A 10630-nucleotide genomic window follows, 5' to 3' on the forward strand; every position below is an offset into this window, starting at 1 on the left:
CCAGTCAGAATGGCTATTGCTAAAAAGTAAAAAACCAACAGATGATGGTAGGGATGCAGAAAAAGGGGACCACTTACACAGTGTTGGTGGGAATGTAAATCAGTACAACCTCTATGGAAACAAGTATGGAGATTTCTCAAAAAACTGAAAATAGAACTACCCTGTGATCTAGCAATCTCACTACTGAGTATCTACCCAGAGGAAAATAAATTGTTGTATCAAAAAGACACCCACACATGTATGTTTACTGCAATACTATTCACAACAACAAAATCATAGAATCAAACTAAGTGTCCATCAATGGAAAATTGGTCTAAAAATGCGATATGTACATATACACACACACATACAAACACACACACACACATATACATATACATCATGGAATACTGCTCAGCCATGGCAAAGAATAAAATCGTGTCTTTTGCAGCAACTTCAAGCTGGAACTAGAGGCCATTATCACATATCCTACAGCCCAGAGATGGGACCACCACCACTTTAGCTACATAGCCTAAGAACAGGGAGGAGCAGATCTTCCTGGGACAGAGTTCTGACTAAATCAAAAGCGGAAGCAGCAGCCAAACAGAGAAAAACAACAGCTGGTCAACCACGACAACACTTATAAATGTAGCTCTTCCTGAAATGCTTGAACCCGGGAGGCGGAGGTTGCAGTGAGCCGAGATCATGCTACTGCAGTCCAGCCTGGGTGACCCAGTGAGACTCCATCTCAAAAAATATATAATAAATAAATAAATAAATGTAGCTCCTCCTATCTTTTTCTCAGTAAATAGCTTCATCTTGCCATGAAAGGCAAGAACCCATGAGTTTCCTTAACGATTTCCTCTCCTGTCCCGCTATATTGCCGGTTACCAAAGTCTTCCTCCTAAGTATCTCTGGAAGTTCTTCTCCCAGCCCCAATCCACATGACCCCTGCCCTAGTTCAGGCCACATACTCCATCTGTGGATTAGTGCAACCACCTCTAAACCGCCTTCCTCCTTCCTCCAGAGTGGCCTCTTTAAAGTCCAACTGCAATCACAACTCTTCAGAACCTCCCTCGGGCCTCCCTTTGGCTTGTGAGGCTGTCGGATCTGACTCCTGTTGACATCTGTGGCTTCGTCATTTGTCCTTTCCCCACACCCTCCTTCTCTCAGTCAACTTCTCTTGGGATGCGATGAGTGCCTTTGCATGCTGTTCCTTGAGCCTGGAATGCCCTTAGCCTTCTCTTTGCTTGACTTTCAGCACAGGTCCTTCAATGTTTAGCTATCACCTCCCACAGGAAGCGCTCGTTGAGTGTCTCTCTGTCCCTACTGCAGCCCACACACAGTGTGTCTAATGCCTTTTCCAGGCTGTCATAATAGGGCTGCCTGCTTGCCTCTATATCTCATCTAAGGTGAGATATTGTTTTTGAAATGTTTGCCTCTGTGTTTTTTTAAGGAAAATGAGATTTTTTAAATTGAGAGTCAATTTGCATATGGTAAAATGTACAAATATTAAATGTAAAGCTCAATGAATTTTTGCCTATCTATACATCAGTGTAACCATCCCAAAGATCAAAGTATAGAATTTTTGCAGAACTCCCTTCTCAGTCAGTAACAGTACTCCTCCTTCTCTTCCAGAGGCAACCACTTCTAAAATCATAGATCAATTTTACTAATTATTTAGATAATTCTTCATATGAATATAATTATATAATGTTTACTTTTCTGTGTTTATAATTATCAAAGTAATGATTTTTACTTTCTTTTATGTTGTGGGCAGTAACAGTTCGTCTACCTCACTGCTGTAGAGTATCCCACAGTATGAATTTATTCAGGCTTCTATTGGTGGATATTTAGGTTGTTTCCAGTTTGGGCTAATATCAACAATGCTATTCTGATTTATGTACAGTCTTTGTGGGTATGTATTTTCATTCCTCTTGGAGACATGACTTAGAGTGGAATTTCTGGATCACAGGGTAGATATATGTTTATTAAAGTTGCCAAGGAGTTTTCCAAGGGGTCGGTATCATTTTCCATTCCCACCAGTCACATATGGAGTTCCAGTGGCTCCACATCCTGGCCAACACTTGATGTTGTGTTTTACATTTCATCCATTCTGGCAGAGACATGGAAGGAGCTCATTGGGGTTAATTTTCATTCTTGATGATTTCTGTTACCCAGGAGACTTACCTCCTCCTATTTTAGGCTATCATCTTGAGACTACTGTCCTTTTCTGGCTTTGTAGAAAAAGAAAAACCAGAGTCTTTTCCAGGCTTTTGAGTTTCAAAAGTCTAGCATCTCAGGGGCAACAAGAGGCTCTTGTGCATCGATGAGATAGTCCCTATGGGGAAATGCAAGGAATTTAGGAGCAAGGCTCTGTCCCCGCTGAAACCAAATAAGTGTTTCCAGACAAGAATGAGGGAGATAGCTGGAGCAGCCACAAGGGAAGAGGGTAGGGTGCAGGTCCCTGAGGTAGGAGGCACTTGAACCTGTTCCTTCTCTAGATATGGTCCTGAGCTTGGAGACAGACACCTGAGTTCCCAAAGGAGTTTGAGAAAATTAAATGTAGAAAGCACCTGAGCACTTCCTAGGCAGACACTCTAGAGGAGAAATGAATGGGCGTTTAGAGGTGGGCAGAAGAACCTCATATGTCTGCCAGAATTCTCTGTGTCCTGGCAACCATGGCAGCCGAGCAAAGGTTCCTGTGCACTTGAAAAGGGCCCTGGAAGCAGCTGAGAGAGGGAATGAGACATAGGAACAAGGGAAAACTCAGCAGTGACCTGTGTGGATGGGTGGCCCCTCCTCAGATAGGAATGACGATGTCTCAGTAGATGCCAATGTGAATAAGTGATGATAAACTCCAAAAGAAAAGGAAAATCTTGACTTGACAAAGATTAAGGTTTCCTCGTGTGTGATGGGAGATCTTAGCAGAGACTGAGTTCACTTACGAGGAAACAGTTACTGTTCTCATTCACCTGAGTTTGCAGACTGAAATTGGACCACAGTCCCACTTTTCACACTGTACTATGCTTATTTGTTTTCCTTTTCTCTTCTTGAGTCTCAAGGGCAGGGATAAGGTCTGATTCTTCCTGGAATCAGCAACCTCCTGACCCAGGGCCTGCCACAGAGTAGGGGCTTGATGAAGATTTGTTAAATACTGTTTGTAAGCCCCTTAAAGAAAGGGAGAGAAAGAGCCACATGATTGAGCACCCACTACGTGTAGAGTCCTGTGCCTTGTAATACACATTGGTTGCTCTATGAGATAGGACTATGAACATCCCACTTTATGGATAAGCACATAACAGCCAATATTTACTCATTTACTAAGCACCCACAATGTGTCATGAAGAGGACAAGGATCTGCCCTCAAGATATTCCAGTTGAGGACAAAGATATCCAAATAAGCTATGTCAGCTATGATATGAGATCATTACGAAAACAACGATGTGACAAGACTGTGATCCCATTCCAGTTGTTGTAGAAAAAAAAAGACTGTGGTTTATCTCTTAATAACTATTCTCTCAATATCATTGTTCTAGGCACTTTACATGTATTAACTCATAAGATCCTCACTACACCCAGATGAAGCTGATATTATTATTATCCCCATTTTACACATGGAGAAACTGATGTGTAGAGTGGTGAAGTGACTTTTTAAATATCATGATGGAATTTAAGCCCAGGCTGTTTGATTCTAATGCCCATGTTCCTTATTCCAGCCCTGTTACCACGCTCCCTGCCTGGTCCACTCTGTTTGAAACTCTCTTCTGGCCAGGTGCGGTGGCTCATGCCTGTAATCCCAGCACCTTGGGAGGCTGAGGTGGATGGATCACAAGGTCAAGTGATCAAGACCATCCTGGCCAACATGGTGAAACTCTGTCTCTACTAAAAATACAAAAATTAGCTGGGCATGGTGGTGCACACCTGTAGTCCCAGCTACTCAAGAGGCTGAAGCAGAAGAAATGCTTGAACCCGGGAGGTGGAGGTTGCAGTGAGCTGAGATTATGCCACTGCACTCTGGCCTGGCAACAGAGTGAGACTCTGTCTAAAAAAAAAAGAAAAGAAACTCTCGGCCGGGCGCGGTGGCTCAAGCCCCTAATCCCAGCACTTGGGGAGGCCCGAGACGGCGGATCACGAGGTCAGGCAGATCGAGACCATCCTGGCTAACATGCGGTGAAACCCCGTCTTTATACTAAAAAATACAAAAAAACTAGCCGGGCGGAGGTGACAGGTTGCCTGTAGTCCCCAGCTACTCGGCGAGGACTAGGCCAGGAAATAGCGTAAACCGGGGGGAGGCGGGAGCTTGTAGGTGAGCCTGGGCCAGATACCGGCCACTGCACTTCCAGCCTGGGGGAAAGAGTGAGACTCCATCTCAAAAAAAAAAAAAAAAAAAAAAAAAAGAAACTCTCTTCCTTCTCAATGCTGCCCATCTCACTGATTAACTCTCCACAACCTTCACATCTCCTCTGACTTCCTCAATGCCCAAGAGTGGGAGATGTTCACTCCTCCCTACCTTCACCGCTGTTCCCATAGCACTTTATTTTTAGGATTAATATAAGTTAGGATTGGGTTTATCAGCATGTAAGAGAACATCCAAAACACCAGTAGCATATGCAAGATAGAAGTGTCTTTATCATGTAAAAAAAAAAAAAAAAAGGTATGGAAATAGACAGCCCAGGGCTAATATAGCAGCTCCATGGTATTAGCGACTGAGGTTATTTCATCTTGCTGCTCCATCATCCCAGTATATGGTTCCTTTCCAAGGTGACACAAGTGTGACTCAAAATGGCTACTGAAGCTCCAGGCATTACATCTACATTCCAAGCAGCAGAAAAAAAGAAAGAAGACTTTCCTTGTTCCTTTTAAAGAGACTTACCAGAAATCCTCACAACACTTCCCCTTAGATCTCCTTGGCCAGAATTTGGTCACGTAGCTACAGCTTGCTACAAGGAAGGCTGGGAAATATAATATTTTAGTTGGATATTGAGAGAATAGTTATTGAGAGACAAACCACAGTCTTTTCTTTTTTCTTTTTTTTTTTTTAACTACACCAGCTGGAATGGGATCACAGTCTTGTCATATCATTATTCCAGCACTGATCTCATATCATAGCTGAGATAGCTTATTTGAATATCTTTCTCCTCAACTGGAGTATCTTGAGGGCAGATCCTTGTCCTCTTCATCCTCATATCCCAAAGGCTAGCACAAGTTGTAGACACTTGAGATAGAGTGACTAGGTGTTATGTTGCTTTGGATGCTCTGTGGCCAATAGCACAGTTCTCCACCCACAGCAGGCCTCTGAAAATTGTTCAATTGAAATAAATTTAAATGTTCTTGACCTCAGTTTTCCCATTTGTAACACAGGTATAAATGGCCACAAAGGTCAACCCAGTTTGGATATTCTCAGTTATCTGTTATATAAAATTTGCAATCTATAGATAAATATTTTTAAAAACTAGCCAGAGATAGACACTGTGTATAGCTTTTGCTTTTTCTCTATTTCTTCTGCATAAACACATATACATGCTTTGCATATAAATAGAAGCTGTACATGCCATTTTATAATCAGCCTTTTTCACTTAATGACACAGGAAGAGACTTTTGCTTTTGCCTATGAAAAAACTAGCTTGTAAACAACGATCTTCTCCATAAACAATTAGAAAACCTGGGTAGAACTGTTCAAAGAAAATAAAAATCTGTTAGAAGGCATAAAAGAGGTATCCAGGAAGCCAGAACTTGAGGGATCAAGATCTCAGGGTGAAGAGAAATGCATTGAGCAGGGGCCTGACATTCTATGTGTTCTTTTCCATGAATTTGCCAATTCATAAACAGCTAAATGGAGAGACTGAGAAGCTGAGAAGAAACCAAATGCTAAGAAGCAGAGAAGCTGAGCAGAACTTTCCTCAGTCCCACAGGAGTGGAAAGACAAACAGAATTTATGCTGAACACATTTCTGAGTCATTACATGTTCTCCTACAGCGTATATGAACATTCACTAAAGCTCAAAGACTGAATCCATACAGAGAATTCCTAAAAAGAACTCCATAAATAATGAAACCAAACATCTAGCAATAGAAACCCAGAGACACTGAGTGACTTGCTCAGGGCCACAGAGCCAATTGGTCCAGCCTCCTGGTCCAGTCTCCCGGTCCAGCCTTCATTCACTGCAGCCCTCTGCAGCTGTGGCTTCTGCTCCCAGCATTCACCTCCCCATTCCTCCCCACACATCCTTGCCAGAGAGAAAGATCAATTTAATCTCACTTCTCATTGTGATCTTTTAATAAATGAAAGTGCCTTTCTGAAAGGAAATCAAACACAAATCCTTTTATAAAAATTACTGGTCATTTTTTCTAATTGCCAAAGTAATACAAATTTGCTAAAGAAATGCTAGAAAATACAGATAAGTAAAAGCAAGTGGAAACCAAAACTCTGGAGATGAATTAGGGCCAAGTTGAAAAGGGTCCATTTTGATCACTCTAAATAACATGCTGGCCCCTTGGCCACTTTGGTCCTGAAGGATGCACTTTGACTTTCATAAAGTAAGCAGGAAATAAATCAAGAGAAGGGCCATCTTGCACACTTGGGGCAGCTGCATGAAAAAGAGCCATTTGGATTTCTCAGCACCCAGAGGGTGCAGTCCCCAGAGGAGATGGCTGACTCCATGATGCGATGGGTGGGGAGCTGAACCGGGCTCCCTGCCCGGACATCTCAGTCCACAGCTTGTTGCACAGCCTGGAAGCCCAATGTAGTGACACTCATTTCCTCTGGACCTTAAGGGCTTTGTGATTTTCCCGTCTCCTCTGTGCAAATGCAAAGATGACTCCCTTGGTTAGTGGAGGATTTAAAGTTATCAGCGAAGACTTTAACTGGAACTTGTTTCAGAGCTGGGGGCATGGGTTCTGTGGCTAATGAACTGGGCACCTTGGGCAAGTCCCTTACCCTCCCTAGGCCTTCCTCGATTTCCCCATGTGAACAAGGAAGCAGTTGGGCTGGATTTGGTGAGCCACGATTCCTGTTTCCTAGAGGAGGGAAGAAGGGAGGGGATTCAGTTACTGAGCATCTACCAGAGCCAAGCACCATGCTGAGCACTTTGCCTGCATGAGCTTATCTAATCCTGACAACAGCACTGTGAGGGAGAGGACATCTGTGTTCCTACCTGTCCCGGACCCCTGTTATTCTGCTAATAGCATCTCGATTTTCTTTTAAGGAACCATGTCTCACCAACTCCTAGTTCCAGTGGCCTACAGGGAGCTGACCTGACCCCTTGACTTCAGACACAGGCATGCGACTCAGGCTTAGCCAACCAAAGCAACCATAATGGTTTCAGGACTGGGCATGTGATCCAGGCCAAGCCAACTGGAGTCAACCCTGGGATTTTTGCTGGAAGTATTTGGAAAGACGTGATCGCTTTGCCTTGAGGTTGTTTCGCCATTTCCACCTCCCTATGGAAAGAGCCAGCCTGCTAATAAACCTGGCACATATGTGCAAAATAAAACTGACAGAAAAGAAAACAGAGTCAAGACAGAGGGAGACAGATTCATGACAATTACCTTGGAGCCTTTGAAGCATCTGAATTCAGGCCTACCTCCTAAACGTTTTCATTCAAGAAAACTTTATAACCAAAGCTGGCTATAATTGGGTTTAAGTTACCTGCAATCAAAAGAATCATCATGAAAATTCTTTGTTTTTTGGTGGGGGGAGCGGGGAACAGGGTCTTGCCCTGTGGTCCAGGCTGAAATGAAGTGTTCAATCATAGCTCACTGCAGCCTTGATCCCCTGGGCTCAAGCAATCCTCCCACCTGAGCCTTCTGAGTAGCTGTGACTACAGGCTCACACCGCCATGCTTGGCTAATTTATTTATTTTTTGTAGAGACAAGGTCTCCTCCCCGTGTTTCCCAGGCTAGTCTCAACCTCCTGAGCTCAAGTGATCCTCCCACCTTGGCCTCCCCAATCCTACCTGGGGATTACAGGGGCGAGCCACCATGCCCGGCCCATCACTAAAATTCTGGGTGTTGACATAGGCATTACTATTCTCATTTTACATACAGATGAGGAAACTGAGGCTCAGAGAAGCAAAGTAAACACAGAGCTAGTAAGTGGCAGAGCAGGTATTTTTAATCTACTTATATCTTCTCATTGCCTTCAGTCTCTACTCAGGCACTGAGGTTGTCCCTTTATTCTGCTTCTTCCACAAAGCACAGAAGTAGGAGTGGGGCTGTGGGTCCAGACTGCTCCAGGCTCCAGATCTGGCTCAGATGCTTCCCACCTGTCTGATCTTGGGAAGACTTACTAGCTGTATACTCTGAACAAGCTCCTTAATCTCTTTGTGCCTCCGTTTTCTCATCTGCAAAACGAGATGACAACAGTACCTACCTCATAGAATTGGGAGGAATCAATGCATTATTTAATTGTGTAAAGCTCTTAAATCAAGCCTGACACACAGTACGCAGTAAGCATGAGGCTAGCTGTTGCTTTTCTACTGCAGCCTGTATGTTGTTAGAAAGTTGATTGTGCCCTCCTGCTCCCCCACCCCTCATACGGCCTGGGGTACCTCCTGATCTGTCAGTTCCAAATGCCACAGCAAAGCAACCCACACCCTGCTTACCAGGGGCTTGAAATCATGTCTAACATGCTGTTTCTAAGATGCTGATTTTTCTAAAAATGCTGATCACGACGGGTTTAGCAGGCCTACAACTAGCCCAGGAAGTGAAACTTTGGGGAGGAATTCCAAATAACCAAGCCTTTGCTGAAATGCAGAATGGAGAGAGGAGGGATGAAAGTGGACCAGGCTTCCCCACCCCGCCCTACCCCCATCTCCTCCCCCTCCATCCCCCCTTACCTCCTGTAAGCTCCACAGCTGTAGAGAGAGGAAATGTATTTTCTTTAGAGTTTATAACAGTTGCTATCCTGAGTGCTAACTCAGTTCCAAAGGGTACATTAGTCTGGTAAAGTGTGAAATATGGAGGCCCTGGAGAATCACCAGGGAGTGGGAGAGGGCGTTCGTGGATCCAGGGTGAGTCTTGGCTGTGGAGTTGTGCTAATGTGCAGAGGGCTGGCCAAAAAAGCAAATGGGACATCCCTGACCTCTCGAATCCATAATGCCCAGGACAGTGACATGGCCTGCCATTATCCCAAAGCCAAAGCCTCATATATTACTGGGCATCACAAGGTCCTTTAATCCCCACCTTGCAGATGGGATCAGTGATCTCTGAGCTACCATTTATGGAGCACTAAGCCCTTTATAGAAACGGCATGGTGAAACTTTCCAACAGCCCCACAGAGATGAAGTTATAATATAACAGGACCTTGGACCCTGGGGCCAAGCTGCGTAGGGTGGATGCTCGGTTTTCCTATATGTGACCTTGTGCAAGTTACTCAATCTCTCTGTGCCTTCATTTCCTCACCTGTAAAACAGGGGTAATAATAGTTCCTACCTACTAGGACCTATTGTTGTTGTGAGGATCAAATGAGTAAGCACCTGTAGCACTTAGAATAGCATCTGGCACAATGGCACCTGTCTTTATGAACCCCCGTGTTACCGACATGGGCCCTGAGGCCACGCAAAAGGACCACGGACCTACCATATACGGCTTGTGAAGCAGGGCCTCTGACCCAGCTCTGTGTGGTCCACAACCAGGGCTGGTGGGACCGCTCCTACTGGAAGGAGGCTAATATACCGCTCTGACCCCCACCCCCACACCCCAACCCACCATGTCCCACCTTCTCAAACACCCTTCTCTCCCTGTGAGCATGGGTGGTCCCACCGAAAGTGCTAGGGTAAAATCTGAAGCCATAACTGTTCAGAGGTTCAAATGGAGTTTTCCCGACGCTGAGGAGGTAGAAAAAACTCGATCTCTCTCTCCCAGCTCTGGAAATGAAGGCAGCCAGGAAGAATCCTCAAGCTCCCAGGTTCCCGCGGACCTGCGGAGGGGCCTCACCCCCACCCCACTCCTCCCCTCACGTCGCTGCTGGGGTGGCACAGGATGCTAATTAAAACACACCCCATTTTGAAATGTGGGCTCATTCATCAGGATGGGCTAGGGAGAAACAGAAGAGAGGTGTGAGGTTGTAGACCCTGGGGGTCTCTTTAGTTCCCCACGAAACCTCTAGGGGTAGGGTCCCTATCTGTCAATCTTGTTCCACCTCTGTGTGACTTTGCCTTTTACGATTTTGGCGCCCCTAGCAGTAATGAGGGGCACAGGTATCACTATTTGTCCTTTTCAATCTATCTGTGATTGACTCTGCCAAACATCGTTTCATCTCTATTTCCATCTCTGCGTCTTTGTCTTGATTTATCTCTGTCTGTCGTTTGTGTGCCCGCAGGTGCGTGGGTGGGGGTGGAGTTGTCTCACCAAGGTTCTGACCCTTCTGCCACCTCTCTTTCCAAACCCAAGGAGCCGTCCACTGCGCAGAGCCCGAGTCCGGGTACCCAGCGGGAGCAGCTCCAAACCTGGGGCGCGAGCTGGGAAAGGGTGTCCGAGCGAGAGGCGCGCCCCTAGCGCCCCTCCCTCCGCGGGGGCGGCCCTGGGCGCGTGGAGCCGGGTGCGGGGGCGCTGCAGGCCCGCAGGGCCCTGGTCCCCGCCTTCCCCGCTGCTCGCAGGTGGCCCCTCGGCGCGGCTCCTCCTCCCGCGCCCCGCCTCCCAGAGCGCTC

Source organism: Rhinopithecus bieti, unplaced genomic scaffold (genome assembly GCF_001698545.2).
Source record: "Rhinopithecus bieti isolate Rb0 unplaced genomic scaffold, ASM169854v2 scaffold_48368, whole genome shotgun sequence".
Taxonomy (NCBI): domain Eukaryota; kingdom Metazoa; phylum Chordata; class Mammalia; order Primates; family Cercopithecidae; genus Rhinopithecus; species Rhinopithecus bieti.